General features: G+C 42.8%; 1 pseudogene; it reads right to left on the bottom strand.

The window, feature by feature from the left end:
- Window positions 1-9,307: 9,307 nt before the first annotated feature.
- LOC113918426 lies at window positions 9,308-9,668 on the bottom strand (annotated as a pseudogene).
- Between the last annotated feature and the right edge of the window lie 8,498 nt (window positions 9,669-18,166).

Below are 18,166 nucleotides of genomic sequence, written 5' to 3'. Positions count from 1 at the left end.
GAGAATTTTCTCTTGCTCGGGGATGGTTGGTCTATTTGTCCTATTCAGGCCTTCAGCGGACTGGGTGAGGCCCTATCATGTTAAGGAGGGCAATCTGCTTTACTCAAAGTCACAGATTTAAATGTTAATCTCATCCCCAGACACTCTCGCAGAAACACGCAGAGTAGTGTTTGAGCAAGTATCTGGGCAGTGAATAGTCAGAAAAGCCATGGGAGTGTCCCAGTATCCACTCAGGGATAGGGTAGAGCTTCCTCCACTGAATCCATTTTAAAGAGGTAATGGGAGACAAAATAAACCTTTGTGATGATGCCCCATGAGTATATTGCTCCATCATTATGGTGGTCACCTATGTTTTCAGCAGGGACTGCAGGGAATGCCAGTTTTTTTTTTTTTTTTTAAGATTTTATTTATTTATTTGACAGAGAGCGAGAGCAGGAACACAAGCAGGGGGAGTGGGAGAGGGAGAAGCAGGCTTCCAGCAGAGCAGGGAGCCCGATGTGGGACTCGATCCCAGGATCCTGGGACCATGACCTGAGCCGAAGGCAGACGCTTAACGACTGAGCCACCCAGGCGCCCTGGAATGCCAGTTTTTTTTTTTTTTTAAGATTTTATTTATTTATTTGACAGAGAGAGACACAGCAAGAGAGGGAACACAAGCAGGGGGCGTGGTAGAGGGAGAAGCATGCTTCCCATTGAGCAGGGAGCCCGATGCGGGGCTCGATCCCAGGACCCCGGGATCATGACCTGAGCCGAAGGCAGACGCTTAACCGACTGAGCCACCCAGGCGCTCCCTGGAATGCCGGTTTAAAAGCTGTTACCAATAGGAGCCCATCACTAGAATAACCCTGTGGGCAAAGATTGCTCTTCTATTTGGGAAAGCATGTATCTAAGATACACTGAAAGCCGTCTTCTGGAAGGAAGAAACCTTGGCCCCAGAGGAACCACCTGTTAATTGCTGTGTCCTGGGGGAGCAGGGAAAAGGCCTCTTTGAAGAGCTTGCGGGGCTGTTCCTTGGGTTTGCTTGCTCAAGCTGGGGCACGGCCTAGGGAAGTGAGGATTCCTAGACTCTGGGAAGACAGTAAGGGATTCGGAGGGCAGGGCCTCCTCCTGAAGTCCAAGGCAAAGGGCTAAGAGAAACAGCCAGAAGGGCGCCACAGGGCAGAGTTCTGCAGGGCAAAGACGTGGCCGGTGCAGTTATACCTGCTGACTGGGTTTCGGTTTTCCTTCCATTCCTTAAGGCTTGTGGCAAAATTGTGTAAGCATTTCAGCCTGAACTCAGGTTTCTCCGAGGAATTTGGAAGGAGCACTGTGAGAAGGTTCTGGAGGCCCCGGCAGAGCAGCTGGGAACAGCAGGTCAGAGGCTGCTGAGGAGTGCGGTGGACAAGCGACTCCTCTATTTAATAATTACTGGGGGTCAACAGGCTTCCACTGTACGTGGGTGATTTTAGTGGTCATGGGGGGCTGGGGCGGGCTCTCAGGGATACTTTAGAGGGCAGGCGCCTGGTGTCCTATAGCCTGAAGGGTGCCAGACTTTGGAGAAGTGGCATAGCACGGGGGTCAAGAGTTTATTCTCTGGAGCCAGGCTGCCCGGGTTTGATTTTTTTTTTTTTTAAGATTTTATTTATTTGACAGAGACACAGCGAGAGAGGGAACACAAGCAGGGGGAGTGGGAGAGGGAGAAGCAGGCTTCCCGCGGAGCAGGGAGCCTGATGTGGGGCTTGATCCCAGGACCCTGGGATCATGACCTGAGCTGAAGGCAGACGCTTAACGACTGAGCCACCCAGGTGCCCCAGGCTGCCCGGGTTTGAGTCCCAACTCTGCTTCTGATGGCCACAGGCAGGTCAATCCATCTCTCTGTGACCTCACTTTGCTCCTCTGTAGAAGTGAGGCTGTTTGAGGACTAACAAGTTGGTATTGGAACATGCTGGGAGCACAGCTGGAATGTAAATGTTTGTTGAGTTGGTCCATAGTGATGAGTTAGGGTGAGTTTGGGCCATGTGGCCCGGGTTACAGAGGCCTTTGTTAAATCAAACTGGGGAGCCATCCAAGGCCTTGAGCAAAGGGACACTGACATCAGCAGATGCCTGGGATTGGGAGGGCAGATGGGAAGAAGTGCTTGGTCCCGAATGAAATATTTGCTGGAGTGAGGGGCCCTCCAATGCCCCTCAAACCCCCGCAAGCCCTGGCCTTGCTCCCACCTGCTGAGAGAAGAGGGGACAGATATAAATCAAAGGCTGTTTAGCTTTTTCTCAAAGTCTTTCCTTCCCTTTGGTAGAGTTGTCAGGTCAAGCAGAGGTCATTTCATTTTTGGTTTTCTCTAATCTGCTTCCAGCCCAGAGGCAAGAGAACACGGGCCTAAAAATACTGTGAGCCGCCAGGTCGGATCACTTCAGCCTCTGCCAGCCAGGCTGCCTGTCCCTCTGCTCAGCACTCTGCCCTTGCGCTTCACTCACTGGCGGTTCTTGGGCACCCCCCATTGCCCCCCCCCAACACTGGGGGTGGGATCTGGAAGGACAGAACCTAAGATCTGGGGCTCAGAGATAGGGGTCCCGTAAGAGGGGTCGGTGGCCTCAGGATCCAGGGATGGGCGGTCTCTCCCAGTTCTCCCCTTTGTACAGATGGGAATGCTGAGTCCCAGAAGGGGAAGCCGTGTGGTTTTCTGAGCTCCACTGCTGCCCGCCCCTTCCCAACCAGCTTCAACGTTCTTACCTGGCAGAGAAGCTTCAAATGATCTTAAGGAGAAGAGCCCTGGGCTGGGAGTCCAAAGTTCTAGCTCTTGTCGCTCAGGACTGGTGAGCCAGTCATTTGCCTCTTGGCCTCAGTTCCTTCATCTGTAAAATTGGGGGATGTGGCCTGGCGGGGTTCTGCAAAGATGTTGGGGGAGGGTAGCAGGTAAGCTGGGGGGTAGAGGGAGTCTCTGAGGGAACCATCCCCATGTCACCCCACTCCTCTGCCTTCCTCTGTTTTCTGTTCTAGGACTCTGAAAACAAGTTCTACTGAAATAGAGGGATCTTGAGGGTGAGAAAGTTCCTTCTGGTATCCATGGTCTGTGATAAGCTTCGGCTGCTGTCACAGGTCACCTAACGCTCTGTGACCCATCTACCCTAAACTGCTAGCACTTGCCCAGCCTGTCTCACCTGGGTTCCCGTGTGTGATCCCTGCCCTCCCAACTCCTTCACCTGCCCTCCTGGCAAACTTTGAGCCACAGCTCAAAAAAAAAAAGCCACAGCTCAAGTACAGTCTTTCAGACATGCCCCAGACCTGCCTAATGGCCTCCTTGGGGCTGCCATAGTCTCCAAGCTATCTTTTATCACAGCAGTTAGTACCTTTGTAATTGCCTATGCACTCGCCTGTCTGTCATCCAAGAAGACCTGAGTTTAAAATCCACATTCTGCTGTGTGACCCTGAGCAAGTGACCTAATCTCTCTCTGCTTCAGTTTCTGCATCTCTAAAAGAGTAGCAGCAAACACAAAATACTTGCTATGTGCCAGCCCTTGTCTTTTGTGCTCAACTCATCTAATCCATACAACATCCCTATGAAATTGTACATAAACCATTTTTTTTACAAAGGAGGAAATTGAGGCACAGAGAGGTTAAATAACTTGCCCAAGGACACACATCTTGTAAGTGGTGAGGCCAGTAGTCAAACCATGCAGTCCATCTGCAGAGAGACTGTACTGACTCTCAGATGCTCTCTTGGCGGGTGTGGTGTGGGCAATATGAGTAAATACAGGGAAAGTAGCCTGGCACATAGTAAGTACTTGACGAATGTTTATGATCTGTTTCTGAGTGTCCCCTTCTCTGTCAGTCTGTACTTGGGGATTTAAACCCGGTGATTTAGAATAGGAATGGGGCATATTTTTAGAGTTTTTTTTTTTTTAAGATTTTATTTATTTATTTGATAGAGAGAGACAGTGAGAGCAGGAACACAAGCAGGGGGAGTGGAAGAGGGAGAAACAGGCTTCCTGCTGAGCAGGGAGCCCGATGTGGGACTCGACCCCAGGACCCTGGGATCATGACCTGAGCCAAAGGCAGACGCTTAACAACTGAGCCACCCAGGCGCCCTAGAGTTTTTTTTCTTATCATGCTCTCCCATTTACTGTCATAGGATCATTACATGTCAGAGCTGGATAGGACATGTTAAATAATTAAAGTAACTGTAACTAGCACTTATTGAATACTTATTACATGTTGTCACTGTGCTAATCTATTTTTTTAAATTGATTTTATTTTTTTATGAAGATTTTATTTAAGAGACAGAGCAGACTGAGAGAGCTCAGGTGGGGGTGAGGGGGAGGAGAGGGAGAAGCAGATTCCCTGCTGAGCAGGGACGCCTGCCCGCAAAGGTGGGACTCAATCCCAGGATTCTGGGATCATCACCTGAGCTGAAAGCAAACACTTACCACCCAGGCAGGGACCTTGATTTTATTTTTTAAAGCAGTTTCAATTCACAGCAAAATTGAGTGGAAGTTAGAGAGTTTCCATATTTCCCCCGCCCCCACCCATGCATAGCCTCCCCAACAATCAACATCCCACCCCCAGAGTAGTTGTTTGTTAAACTGATAAACCTAGGGCGCCTGGGTGGCTCAGTCATTGGGTGTCTGCCTTCGGCTCTGGTCATGATCCCAGGGTCCTGGGATCAAGCCCTGCATCGGGCTCCCTGCTCTGCAGGAAGCCTATTTCTCCCTCTCTCACTCCCCCTGCTTGTGTTCCTCTTTCACTCTGTCTTTCTCTGTCAAAAAAATAAATAAAATATTTAAAAAAAAAAACCAAACCCAACAACTGATAAACCTACGTTGACATATCATTGTCACCCAGAATCCACAGTTTACATTGGTGTACATTCTCTGAGTTTTGATAAATGTATAACGATATATATCCACCATTATAGTATCATACAAAGTATTTTCACTGCTCTAAAAATTCTACTGCTCTGCGTATTCATCACTCTCCACCCTCGACCCTCAACAAGCACTGATCCTTTTTTTTTTTTTAAGATTTTATTTATTTGACACAGAGAGAGAGAGCCAGAGAGCACACAAGGAGGGAATGGCAGAGGGAGAAGGAGAAGCAGACTCTGCCTTGAGCAGAGAGCCTGACATGGGGCTCCATCCCAGGACCCTGGGATCATGACTTGAGCCAAAGGCAGATGCTTAACCATCTAAGCCACCCAGGTGCCCCAAGCACTGATCCTTTTACTGTCTCTGTAGTTTTACCTTTTCCAGAATGCCATTTAGTTGGAACCATACAATATACAGCCTTTCCAGATTGGCTTCTTTTACTTAGTAATCTGCAATCAAATTTCCTCCATATTTTCTTATGGCTTGACAGCTCACTTATTTTTAGTGCTAAATAATATCCCATCGTCTAGATGGGCCACAGTTTATTTATCCATTCGCCTACAGAAGGACATCTTGGTTGCTTCCAAGTTTGGGCAATTGTGAATAAGGCTGCTATTAACATCTGTGTGTAGGTTTTTTTGTGGACATAAGTTTTCAGCTCCTTTGGATAAATACCAAGGAGGATGATTGCCGGATCGTATGGTAAGAGTATGTTTAGTTTTATAAGAAACCACCAACTGCCAAACTGTCTTCTAAAGTGGCTCTACCGTTTTGCATTCCCTCTAGCAATAGATGAGAGTTCCTGTTGCTCCATATTATCACCAGTATTTGGTGTTGTCGGTGTTCTGGATTTTGACCATTCTAGTAGGTGTGTAGTGGTATCTTATTTCTTTAATTTGCACTTCATTAATGACATGTTTGTGGAATATTTTTTTTTTAAAGATTTTATTTATTTATTTGACAGAGAGAGACAGCGAGAGCAGGAACACAAGAAGGGGGAATGGGGAGGGAGAAGCAGGCTTCCTGCCGAGCAGGGAGTCTGATGTGGGACTCGATCCCAGGACCCTGGGATCATGACCTGAGCCAAAGGCAGACGCTTAACAACTGAGCCACTCAGGCACCCATGTTGTGCAATATCTTTTCATATGCCTACTTGCCATCTGTATATCATCTTTGATGAGGTATCCAGATCTTTTGCTCATTTTTTAATCAGGTTGTTAGTTTTCTTATTGTTGAGTTTTAAGGGTTCTCTCTATATTTCAGTTATGTGTTTTGTAATTATTTTCTCCCAGCCTGTGGCTTCTTTTCTCATTCTCTTGACAGTCTTTCACAGATCAGAAGTTTTTAATTTTAATTAAGTCCAGCTTATCAGTTATTTCCTTCATGGTGCTATCGTTTGAATGTTTATGTGCCCACCCCCCCCAAATTCAAATGTTGAGATCCTAACCCCCAAGAATAATGGTGCTAGGAGGTGGGGCCTTTGGGATGTACTTAAGTCATGAAGATAGAGTCCTCACGAATGGAATTAGTGTCTTATAAAAGAGGTTCCAGAGAGACTCCCTAGCCCCTTCTGCCATTTGAGGGTAAGAGAAATCTGCAACCTGGAAAAGGGTCCTTGCCCTTCCATGCTGATGCCATGATCTTCAACTTCCATGGACTTGCCATGGACTTCAACTTCCAGAACTGTGAGAAATAAATGTCTGTTGTTAATAAGCTACTTGGTCTGTGGTATTTTGCTATAGCAGCCCAAATGGACTAAGATATATGGGTCATGCTTTTGGCATTGTATCTCAAAAGTCATCAACATACCCAAGATTGTCTAGAATTTCTCCTGTGTTATCTTTTTCTTTTTTAAAGATTTTATTTTTAAGTAATCTCTATGCCCAGCATGGGGCTTGAACTCACGAACCTGAGATCAAGAGTCACATGCTATATCGACTGAGCCAGCTAGGTGCCCTTCTCCTATATTGTCTTTTAAGAGTTTTATAGTTTTGTGTTTCAGACTTAAGCCTATGATCCATTTTGAGTTAATTTCTGTGAAGGATGTAAAGTCAGTATCTAGATTCTTTTTCTTTTCCTTTTTTTTTTTTTTTTTGCATGTGGATGTCTAGTTGTCCCAGCATCATTTGTTGAAAAGACGATTTTTTTCTCCATTTCGTTGCCTTTACTCTTTTGTCAAGGATAAGTTAATTATATTTCGTGGGCCTATTTCTAGGATTTCTGTTCTGTCCCACTGATCTATTTGTCCATTCTTTTGCCAATACCATACTGTCTTGCTTATTGTACCTTTATGGTGAGTCTTGAATTATAGATAGTGTCAGTCCCCCAACTTTATTCTTCTCCTTAAGTATTGTGTTGACTATTCTGGGTCTTTTGTCTCTCCATATAAACACCAGAATTAAATTGTTGATATTCACAAAATAATATGCTGGGAGTTTGATTGGGATTGCATTGAATCTATAGATCAAGTTGGGCTAATATATTTTTGAAATGGCTTATCTTTATAAGTTTAAGCCTTAACAAAGACTCTGTAGCATGGATATTATTATTATCACCATTTTTCCAGAAAATTGAGGAAATTGAGGTTCAGATATTCCCCCCGCAAGAGTGAAGTCAAGGAAGGACCCTGTGGGATTGTATTGTACATGTATTTACACAACCATGCATACATGTACACACACACACATACACACATCTCTAATTCTATATCTATCTATTTCCCAGTTTTATTTGTTAAAAGGGCCTATAAGTATTAACATTTTCACAACAATGGACACACCTAACACTTGGATCTTGGTTTCTATGTTTCGTTGCCCTCAAACAGAAACTGGGCACTTGGAGAAATGGCTGATTCCAGGGTTGGATCAGGGTAGATGCAAGATGAACCTGGTATTCATTTTGTTGTGTCATCGACTTAAAAAAGCAGGCTGAAAGATGAAAAAATGATAGAGATTTGTCAAAAGGATATAGGATCGGGTTTGGTAATATTATCTTAGATACAACACCAAAAGCACAGACAACCAAACAAAAAATAGATAAATTGGACTTCATCAAAATTTAAAACATTTATACATCAAAAGACACTATCAAAAAGTAAAAAGGTAACCTACAGAATGGGAGAATATATTTGCAAATCATATATCTGATAGGGGATTAATATCCAGAATATAGAAAGAACACCTACAACTCAACAAACAACAACAACAAAACAATCTAGCTAAAAAATGGGCAAAGGACTTACTTAAATAGACACTTGTCTGAAGAAGATTTACAGATGATCAACAACCATGTGAGAAGATGCTTAACATTATTAGTTACTAGAAAAATGCAACTTCACATCCATTAGAAGAGCTAGTATAAGAAAAAAAGAAAATAACAAGTGTTGGTGAGGATGGGGAGAAATTGAAACCCTTGTTTCATTGCTGGTGGGAATGTCAAATGGTACAGCTGTTGTGGAAAATAGTAAGGCAGTTCCTCTAAAACACAGAATTACCACATATCCAGCAACACTACTTCTGGGTATATACCCCAAAGAATTGAAAGCAGGATCTCAAAGAGATATTTGTGCATCTATGTTCATAGCAGCATTATTCACAATACCTAAAACATGGAAGTAATCTAAGTGTCCATAGACAGATGAATGGATAAACAAAGTGTGGTCTATACATACAATGGAATGTTATTCAGTTTTGAAAAGGAAGGCAGTTCTGATACACATTACAACATGGATGACCTTGATGACATTATGCTAAGTGAAGTAAGCCAGTTACAATAAGATGAATACTGTATGATTCCACTTACATGAGGTACCTAAACTAGTCAAAATCATAGAGACAGTTGGGGCATCTGGCTGGCTCAGTTGGTAGAGCACATGACTCTTGATCTTGGGGTTGTGATTTCGAGCCCCATGTTGGGCATAGAGATTAGTTGAAAATAAAATGTTAAATAAAAAAAAAATCATAGAGACAGAAAATAGAGTGGTAGTTGCCAAGGGCTGGAAGGATGTGGGAATGGGGATGGAGTTTAAATTTGGGAAGATGAAGAAGTTCTAGAGATGGATGGTGGGGATGGTTGCACAACAATACAAATGTACTTAATGGCACTGAAATGTACGCTTAAAAATTATTGAGTTGGGGAGTGCTTGGGTGGTCCAGTCAAGTAAACATCTGACTCTTGACCTCAGTTCAGGTCTTGATCTCAGGGTTGTGAGTTTAAGCCCCACATTGGGCTCCACACTGGGCGTGGAGCCTACTTAAAAAAAAAAAAGATTGAGGGGCGCCGGTTGGGTCATGATCCCAGGGTCCTGGGATCGAGCCCCATGTTGGGCTCCCTGCTTGGTGGGGAGCCTGCTTCTCCCTCTCCCTCTGCAACTCCCCCTGATTGTGATCTCTCTCTCTCTCTGTCAAATCAATAAATAAAATCTTTTTTTTTTAACAACTGATAATCAATTTACTAAAAAGTTTGATTTAAGCATCTGCAATGGTGACTTCAACCTCAACTCCTGGCTCAATACTGATGGAAGTAATATGCTTAACAATCTCAGAAGGACTGTGCAGATCAATGAGTCGCTTGTGGATCCTCATCTGAAAACGATCCCAAGTCCTAGAACCTTTACCACAAGGAGTTTTTCTTGTAGTGATTATCAGAGTCTTGGTAGGCATCTGAACTGATCCTTTCACTTTGAGATTCTTTTCCTTTGCGCCTCTGATCAAGTCAGCACATACCTTTTCCAAAGATTTTACGTTGCGGCTGGTGAGAGTAATTCTAACTGGGTGAATCACCACCACTGGTTCCCCCAAGTGTCTTCCCAGTGTCTTTAAAAGCCATAGCTATGGCGTGGCTTCCTGACTGACTTGTTCTTCCACGAGAGCGAACGGCAGTGAGTCAGGAGGAGGAGCGGGTGTCCAAGGCTCCACGGTAGCTGCAACCGTGTCTTCCTCAAAGAGCTAAAAAAAATCTTAAAAAAAAAAAGATTGAGATGGTAAATCTTATGTGTATTTTACATGTAAAAAATAGACAGTAAGGGATTATAACCCATTGGATGAAATCAGAATCAATGAGTTCATACTGACAATAAACAGAAGATAAAGGGGGGAATACATTAGAATGTCAACTGAGAGGAGCATCTGGCTGGCTCAGTTGGTGAAGGATGTGACTCTTGATCTCAGGGTTGTGAGTTCAATTCCATGTTCTGTGTGGAAATTACTTAAAAGTAAAATCTTTTTTAAAAAATGTCAACTGATAAATGTGGAGGAAGAGGTGGAATTGGAAAATAACCATTTTATAGCAGTCATAGTGAAGGCTAATTTGGCAAATATCTTCAGTTGGTGTTGCATGAAGGGAAGAAAAATTGGGAGGAACAGGACATTTATATGCTTTTAAAGTGTCTCCCATGGGGTGCCTGGGTGGCTCAGTTGGTTAAGCGACTGCTTTCAGCTCAGGTCATGATCCTGGAGTCCCGGGATCGAGTCCCGCATCGGGCTCCCTGCTCAGCAGTGAGTCGGCTTCTCCCTCGGACCCTCCCCCCCTCTCATGCTCTCTCTCTCTATCTCATTCTCTCTCTCAAATAAATAAATAAAATCTTAAAAAAAAAAATAAAGTGTCTCCCACAGCTTGCCTAATGCAAAGGGGAAAACAGAAACCAATCAATGGAGAAAGCAGATGCGGCATTGACTGGGTGATCAATACAAACATCACTGATAAGACTTAGTTAGATATCACATGCCCCCATATGTGATGCCCTTAGAAGGATACAATGGCACTGATAGAATATCCTGGTTGGGGATGCATTACTTGACCTTAGTCATGAGGAAACATCAGAAAAAAACCAACATTTGGGCACCTGGGTGGCTCAGTTGGTTAAGCGACTGCCTTCGGCTCAGGTCATGATCCTGGAGTCCCGGGATCGAGTCCCGCATCGGGCTCCCTGCTCAACAGGGAGTCTGCTTCTCCCTCTGACCCTCCCCCCTCTCATGTTCTCTCTCTCTCTCATTCTCTCTCAAATAAATAAATAAAATCTTTTAAAAAAAAAAAAAGAAAAAACCAACATTTGAGAGACTGTCTATAAAACAATTGGTCTGTATTCTTCCATAATGACAGTATAATGAAAGATCAGGAAAGGCTGAGAGATCATTCCAGACTAAAGGAGGCTGAAGAGACATGATAACTGAATGCAATTCCTGATCCCAGACTGGACTGGGTATTGAAGGGTGGGAAAAAAGCTATAGGGACACTGAGGCAATTGGCAACATTGGATTATGGACTATTGTTTAGGAAGTATTGTATCAATGTTAAAAATCGCTGAATTCCGTAACTATATTATGGTGTATTCATTTCCTGCTCACAGTACACCTCTGGGTTAAGTGCAGATAAGGCCACTGGGGCACAGAGAGGCGAGATAACTTGCCCAAGACACGGGTCTGATGTGGCAGAGTTAAAATGGGAAGGCAATACTCCATCTCTAGTCCAAGCTCATGTCTAAGAGGTAGGAGATTCCCTGCACATTTTTAGGTCTGAGACGCTAACTAGGTAGATCTGGGTCTTTAGAGGCTCAAGTTAGGGCAAGAAATAAATATGCTAGGGGCGCCTGGGTGGTTGAGTCGGTTAAACATCTGCCTTCGGCTTAGGTCATGATTCCCAGAGTCCAGGGATCGAGCCCACTTGGAGCTCCCTGCTCAGCAAAAAGCCTGCTTCTCCCTCTCCCTCTGCTGCTCCCCCTGCTTGTGCTCTCTCTCTCTCTTTCTGTCAAATAAATAAAATCTTAAAAAAGAAAAGGAAACGTGCTAAAATGAATAAAGCGTTGTACAAATATAAGGGAGGGCCATGCTTAATTTAATATGAATAGGGTCGCCATTCATTCATTTATTAATCCAATAAACATTTACTGAGCACCTAAAGATATACATGGAGGTTAGTGGGTTCAGAACAATAGAGACAAAGTCCCTGCATCGTGGAGCTCAGTTCCAGAAAGGAAAGCAGATGTTTGAGGGGAAATTATGTGTATGTTGGGCTCTAAAGGAGGAAATTCAAGATGTTTAGGTGTGGGGTGCCTGGGTGGCTCGGTTGGTTAAGCGACTGCCGTCGGCTCAGGTCATGATCCTGGAGTCCAGGGATCGAGTCCCACATCGGGATCCCTGCTCAGCGGGGAGTCTGCTTCTCCCTCTGACCCTCCCCCCTCTCATGTGCTCTCTCTCTCTCATTCTTTCTCTCAAATAAGTAAATAAAATCTTAAAAAAAAATAAAATAAAATAAAAAAGATGTTTAGGTGTGTGTTGGGAGAAGCTGACCTTGTCTGTGGGGTCAGGGAAGTCCTCTCTAAGGAAATGACATTTTAGCTGTGACCTGAGAAGTCAGCAGTGTCTGAGAGAAGGCGTACCAGGTACAGGAAAGAGCACAAGCAAAGGTCCTGGGGTAAGAGAGAGAAACTAGCACAAGAATTAGAAATTCAGAGTCACAAGCATATGATAATTTGTCATACAACAGTTAACTTGCTTTCATGGAAATAAAATTCCTCATGACAGTTTTAATCCTTACTTACTCTAATATATCATGGCCACTAGATGGGACAGTCTTTTTTTTTTTTTAAGATTTTATTTATTCATTTGAGAGAGAGAGAAGGGGGTGTAGAGGGACAAGCAGACTCCCCGCTGAGCAAGAAGCCCGCTGCGGGGTTCGATCCCAGGACTCTGAGATCACGACCTGAGCTGAAGTGATCATGCTTAACCGGCTAAGCCACCCAGGTGCCCCATGACAGTCTTTTTTGATCACTCTAGACCTTAACTGGTTTTTACTAAGTTTTAATTTTGTGGAGATACATTCTTTACCCATATTAGCACAGTTTTAAGCACATCCTGAGAGACATATTTGGAAATGTGATCCTGTTGCTACAAAGATATTGCAATACTTCAATGGAAGTTATGTGAAATTTTACAAAACAACATAAGATTTTCAGTTCCTCTGCATTCATTTCCCATCAATACTACCACTAATATTCATTAGTCAATTTTAACTGTAATTGTTAAATATAGTTGTTGTAGTTCATGTTCACTACCATTCTTCAAATTACATGTGTCACTTAGACAAGTGCTTTCCAAACTGTAATATGCATACAGATCGCTGGGGGTCCTGTTAAAATAAAGACTTTGACCAAGTTGATCTGGAGTAGGGCTGAGGTTCTGCATTTTATTTTATTTTTTTAAAGATTTTATTTATTTATTTGACAGAGACACAGCAAGAGGGGGAACACAAGCAGGGGAGTGGGAGAGGGAGAAGCAGGCTTCCCGCTGAGCAGGGAGCCCAATGTAGGACTCAATCCCAGGACCCTGGGATCATGACCTGAGCCGAAGGCAGATGCTTAATGACTGAGCCACCCAGGCGCCCTGAGATTCTGCATTAAAAAAATATTTTATTACTTATTTGAGAGAGAGAGGGAGAGGGAGAGTGGGCATGTACACACAAGCAGGGAGAGGGGCAGAGGAAAAGGGAGAGGGAGGGGAAGGAATCTTAGACTCCACGCTGATCATGGAGCCCCACACAGGGCTCCATCTCAGGACCCTGAAATCATGATCTGAGCCGAAACTAAGAGTTGGATGCTTAACCGACTGAGCCACTCAGGTGCCCCTGAGGTTCTGCATTTTTAACAAGCTCCCTGGTGATGCTGATGCTACTGGCCCAAGGACTACATATTGAATAGTAAGAACCTGGATTAAAGACTGAAAAAAGTAATTATTTTCATTCGGTATCATACATTCCAATTTTTAAAATGACATTACAGTTTCAAATGCAGGATAACAAATTTAAAATTTAGTTTTGGATCATAGATAGCTTGAGGGATTTACAACTAAAATCTTTTTAAAATATTTTTTATGTTGAGAAATTGAAACCAATGTCAAGAGGCTCTGCCAACTTATTTTAAAAATCAATAATCTATTTTTTGTAAGCATCCTCATTTAGTTTTTCTTTGAAAAACTTCTTTTTAGGGACACCTGGTGGCTCAATCAGTTAGGCATCTGCCTTCGGCTTAGGTCATAATCTCAGGGTCCTGGGATCGAGACCTGTGTTGGGCTCCCTGCTGAGCAGGGAGCCTGCTTCTCCCTCTCCCTCTGCTCCTCCCCCTGCTCATATGTTCTTTCTCTCTCAAATAAATAAATAAAATCTAAAAAAATAAATAAAAGATCTATTTATTTATTATTTTAGAGTGGTGGGAGAGGCAGAGGGAGAGGGAGAGGGAGAGAGAGAATCTCAAGCAGACTCCCAGATGAGTGTGGAGTCCTACCCAGGGCTTGATCTCACAACCCTGAGATCAGGAGTTGGACCTGAAATCAAGAGTTGGACATTCAACAGACTGAGACACCCAGTGACCCTCTTCAAAGAACTTCCTAATCCCTTTGAGTTTTTTGAGAGCCTACGTACATAAAAAAACCCCAAAGAAACAAAAAAACCTGTTTTTGTACATTGAATTTTCTGTATCATTTCATTTAAGCTATTCATTTTACCTAAAACATCATACCAAGTCAGTACTAAGCTAATAAACTTAGGCCTGGGTATGTTTGAAAGTAGAGCTTTGGCTGGTATTTTATTTTATTTATTTATTTATTTATTTATTTATTTAATTTTATTTTTAAAAGATTTTATTTATTTATTTGAGAGAGAGAATGAGATAGAGAGAGAGAGAGCACGAGAGGGAAGAGGGTCAGAGGGAGAAGCAGACTCCCTGCTGAGCAGGGAGCCTGATGTGGGACTCGATCCCGGGACTCCAGGATCATGACCTGAGCTGAAGGCAGTCGCTTAACCAACTGAGCCACCCAGGCGCCCCATAGAACCTATGTTTTTTTATTAATATCATCATAAAAGAGATCTTTGCACACTGAGTTTTTACTGGCACAATAGTATCAACTCAATTTTCCCATTACATATTTAACAGTGGTTTCAAATTTATATTCAGTGTTTTTCAATATACCCAAATGTTTAACTGAAGCTGAAAAGCAGTCATATAGTTCTTGGAAGATATTTTTTAAATTCAGTAATGTTAAAGGAGATTTTGACTGCACTATTCACTATGAAGTTTAAAAACTGCTTAAAAAATATATAGAATGGTGTATAATTTTTTTAAAGAACTTCGATTACAATGTTACATTTCCCCCATATAGTTGCAGCATTGTTATATTACTGGCTTCTCAAATTATTTTTGTCAAGTTCAGTGTCTGTATTTTATTAAAAATTTTAAATAACTGGGGTGTCTGGCTGGCTCAGTCAGATGAGGGTCCAACTCTTGATTTGTTTCTTTCTTTCTTAAGATTTTATTTATTTATTTAGTTGAGAGAGAGAGGGAGGGAGAGCACAGAGGGAGAGTGAGAGGGAGAAGCAGACTCCCCACTGAGCAGAGAGCCCAGTGAGGGGCTCAATCCCAGGACCCTGAGATCATGACCTGAGCTGAAGGCAGATGTTTAACTGACTGAGCCACCCAGATGCCCCCAACTTTTGGTTTCCACTGGGGTCATGATCTTGGGGTTGTGGGATTAAGCCACATGTCAGGCTCTATACTCAGTAGGGAGTTGGCTTGAGATTCTCTCTCTCTTGCTCTGTTCCTCTCCCACTGGTGCTCTCTCTCTCTCTCTCAAACAAACAAATACATTTTTTTTTAAGATTTTATTTATTTATTTGACAGAGAGACACAGCGAGAGAGGGAACACAAACAGGGGGAGTGGGAGAGGGAGAAACAGGCTTCCCCCAGAGCAGGGAGCCGGATGTGGGGCTCAATCCCAGGACCCTGGGACCACTACCAGAGCTGAAAGCAGACACTTAACGACTGAGCCACCCAGGCGCCCCAATAAATAAATCTTTTTAAAACGTTTAAATAACTTTCTCTAATGTGACAAAAATTCCCCAAAATGTTCACATATACAAGTATTTGAGTTTAGGAGCACCCGGGTGTCTCAGTTGGTTGAGCGTCCAACTCTTGATCTCAGCTCAGGTCTTGAGTTCATGCCTTATGTTAGTCTCCATGCTAGGCCTGGAGCCTACTTTAAAAAAATGTATTTGAGTTTCAGGGCGCCTGGGTGGCTCAGTCGTTAAGCGTCTGCGTTCGGCTCAGGTCATGATCCCCAGGGTCCTGGGATCGAGCCCCACTTCAGGCTCTCTGCTCTGCGGGAAGCCTGCTTCTCCCTCTCCCACTCTCCCTGCTTGTGTTCCCTCTCTTGCTGTGTCTCTCTCTGTCAAATAAATAAATAAAATCTTAAAAAAAAAAGTATTTGAGTTTAGAAATCTAAGTTGAATCATAATTATTATCTGTGCTACATACGTACATTAGGTATTGAATCTAAAATTATGAGTAATGTCTAGCATGTTAAGAAGGTAAGCTTATTCCAAAATAAATCTTTTTTTAAAAAGATTTTTATTTATTTGTTTTGGGGGGGAGGCGCAGAGGGCGAGGGAGAGAGAGAATCTCAAGCAGACTCCCTGCTGAGTACAGAGGCCAATGCGGGGCTCAAACCCATAACCCTGAGATCATGACTTGAGCTGAAACCATGAGTCAGATGCTTAACTGACTGAGCCACCCAGGTGCCCCCCAAAATATGTCTTTTATAATACCTGCTAACATTTTAATAATTGGGTTTTATATTTATCCCCTGAGTAATGTGTAATAGTTTTTTGGTGTTATTTGATTTTGTGTAAATGTTCTTCCACAGTGTTACCAAATGTTGCCTAATGAATAATATTCCAATTTCCACACTCTTAACAGTAACTGGGTAAGTCTCTGAGTGCTAGATATTGCCTCACTAAGAGCAGAATCGTTTATATAATGTTTTCAACAGGAGCACACCAATATTTTTTCCCATTTTATACAGTCTCTATTCTGGAACACTACCTTTCATTGTGTCCCATGTATCTCCGATGTTCTTTTCAGTGTTTTCCCTTCTTTTCTCTCTCTGTGCTTTAATCTGGATACTTTCTGTTGTCCGTCTTTCAGTTCACTAATCTTCTGTTCTGCTGTTTCTAATCTATGAATTACAACAAATGAAATCTTTTTTTTTAGATTTTTTGTTTTTTAAGTAATTTCTACATCCAATGTGGGGCTTGAATTTACAACCCTGAGATCAAGAATTGCATGCTGTAATGATTGAGCCAGACAGGCGCCCCTAAATGAAGTCTTTATTTTTTTTTTTTAAGATTCATTTATTTATCTGAGAAAGAGAGAGAAAGAGAAAGAAAGAGAGGTAGAGGGAGAGGGAGAGAATCCTAAATAGACTCCGTGCTGAGTGCAGAGCTGGATACGGGGCTCTATCTCAGGACCCTGAGATCATGACCTGAGCTAAAACCAAGAGTTGGACACTTACCCGACTGCACCATGAATTCTTCTTAATAACAATTTTATTAAGGCATATTATACATACAATAAACTGCACCTATTTATAAACTACACAATTTGATGAACTTTGACATAGGTATATACCCAAGAAACCACTGCCATAATCAAGATTCAGATCATTCTCATCACCTCCAAAAGTTTCTTTGTGCTCTTTTACTTCTCATCTCTCTCTCCATATCTGTGCTAGGCAATCACTGATATGCTGTCATTGTAGATTACTCTGCATTTTCTAGAATTTTATATGGAATTATACAATATGTATTCTTTTGTTTTTAGCTCTGTTGCTCAGTATAATGATTTTGAGATTCATCCACATAGTTGAGTGTATTGGTAGTTCGTTCCTTTTTTTTGTTCAAGATTTCATTTATTTGACAGAGAGAGAGAGAGCATGAACAGTGGGGAGGAGAGAGGAGCAGAGGGAGAGTGAGACGCAGCCTCCGCGCTGAGCAAGGAGCCTGATGCAGGACTCAATCCCAGGACGCTGGGATCATGACCTGAGCTAAAGGCAGACACCTAACCAACTGATCCACCCAGGCGCCCCTAGTTCATTTCTTTTAATGGCTGAGTAGTATAGATTTACTATAATTTGTTCATCCATTCACCTCTTGATGGGTATTTGAGTTGTTTCCAGTGTTTTGATACGGTGAATAGAGCTGCTACAAGTATTCTCATACAAGTCTTGGTATGGGTGTATAAAATGTTTTCATTTCTCTTGGGTAAATACTTATATTTTTTGAGGTGTCCACTCAGCTGTACTATAGTCTCCAGTTATTTTACCCGATTCAATAGTAATCTAAGTGTTGCTATGAAGGCATTTTTGTAGATATGACTAAAGTCCTTAATCAGTTGACTTTAAGAAAGGGAGATTATCTTGGAGAATCTGCTTTGGCCTGATTGAATTAGTGGAAAGTCCTTAAAAACAGAGTTGAGTTTCTCCTGAAGAAGAAATACTGCCTTG

The sequence above is a fragment of the Zalophus californianus genome, chromosome 1 (genome assembly GCF_009762305.2).
Source record: "Zalophus californianus isolate mZalCal1 chromosome 1, mZalCal1.pri.v2, whole genome shotgun sequence".
NCBI lineage: Eukaryota > Metazoa > Chordata > Mammalia > Carnivora > Otariidae > Zalophus > Zalophus californianus.
This window is presented reverse-complemented; position numbering and strand designations above follow the sequence as displayed.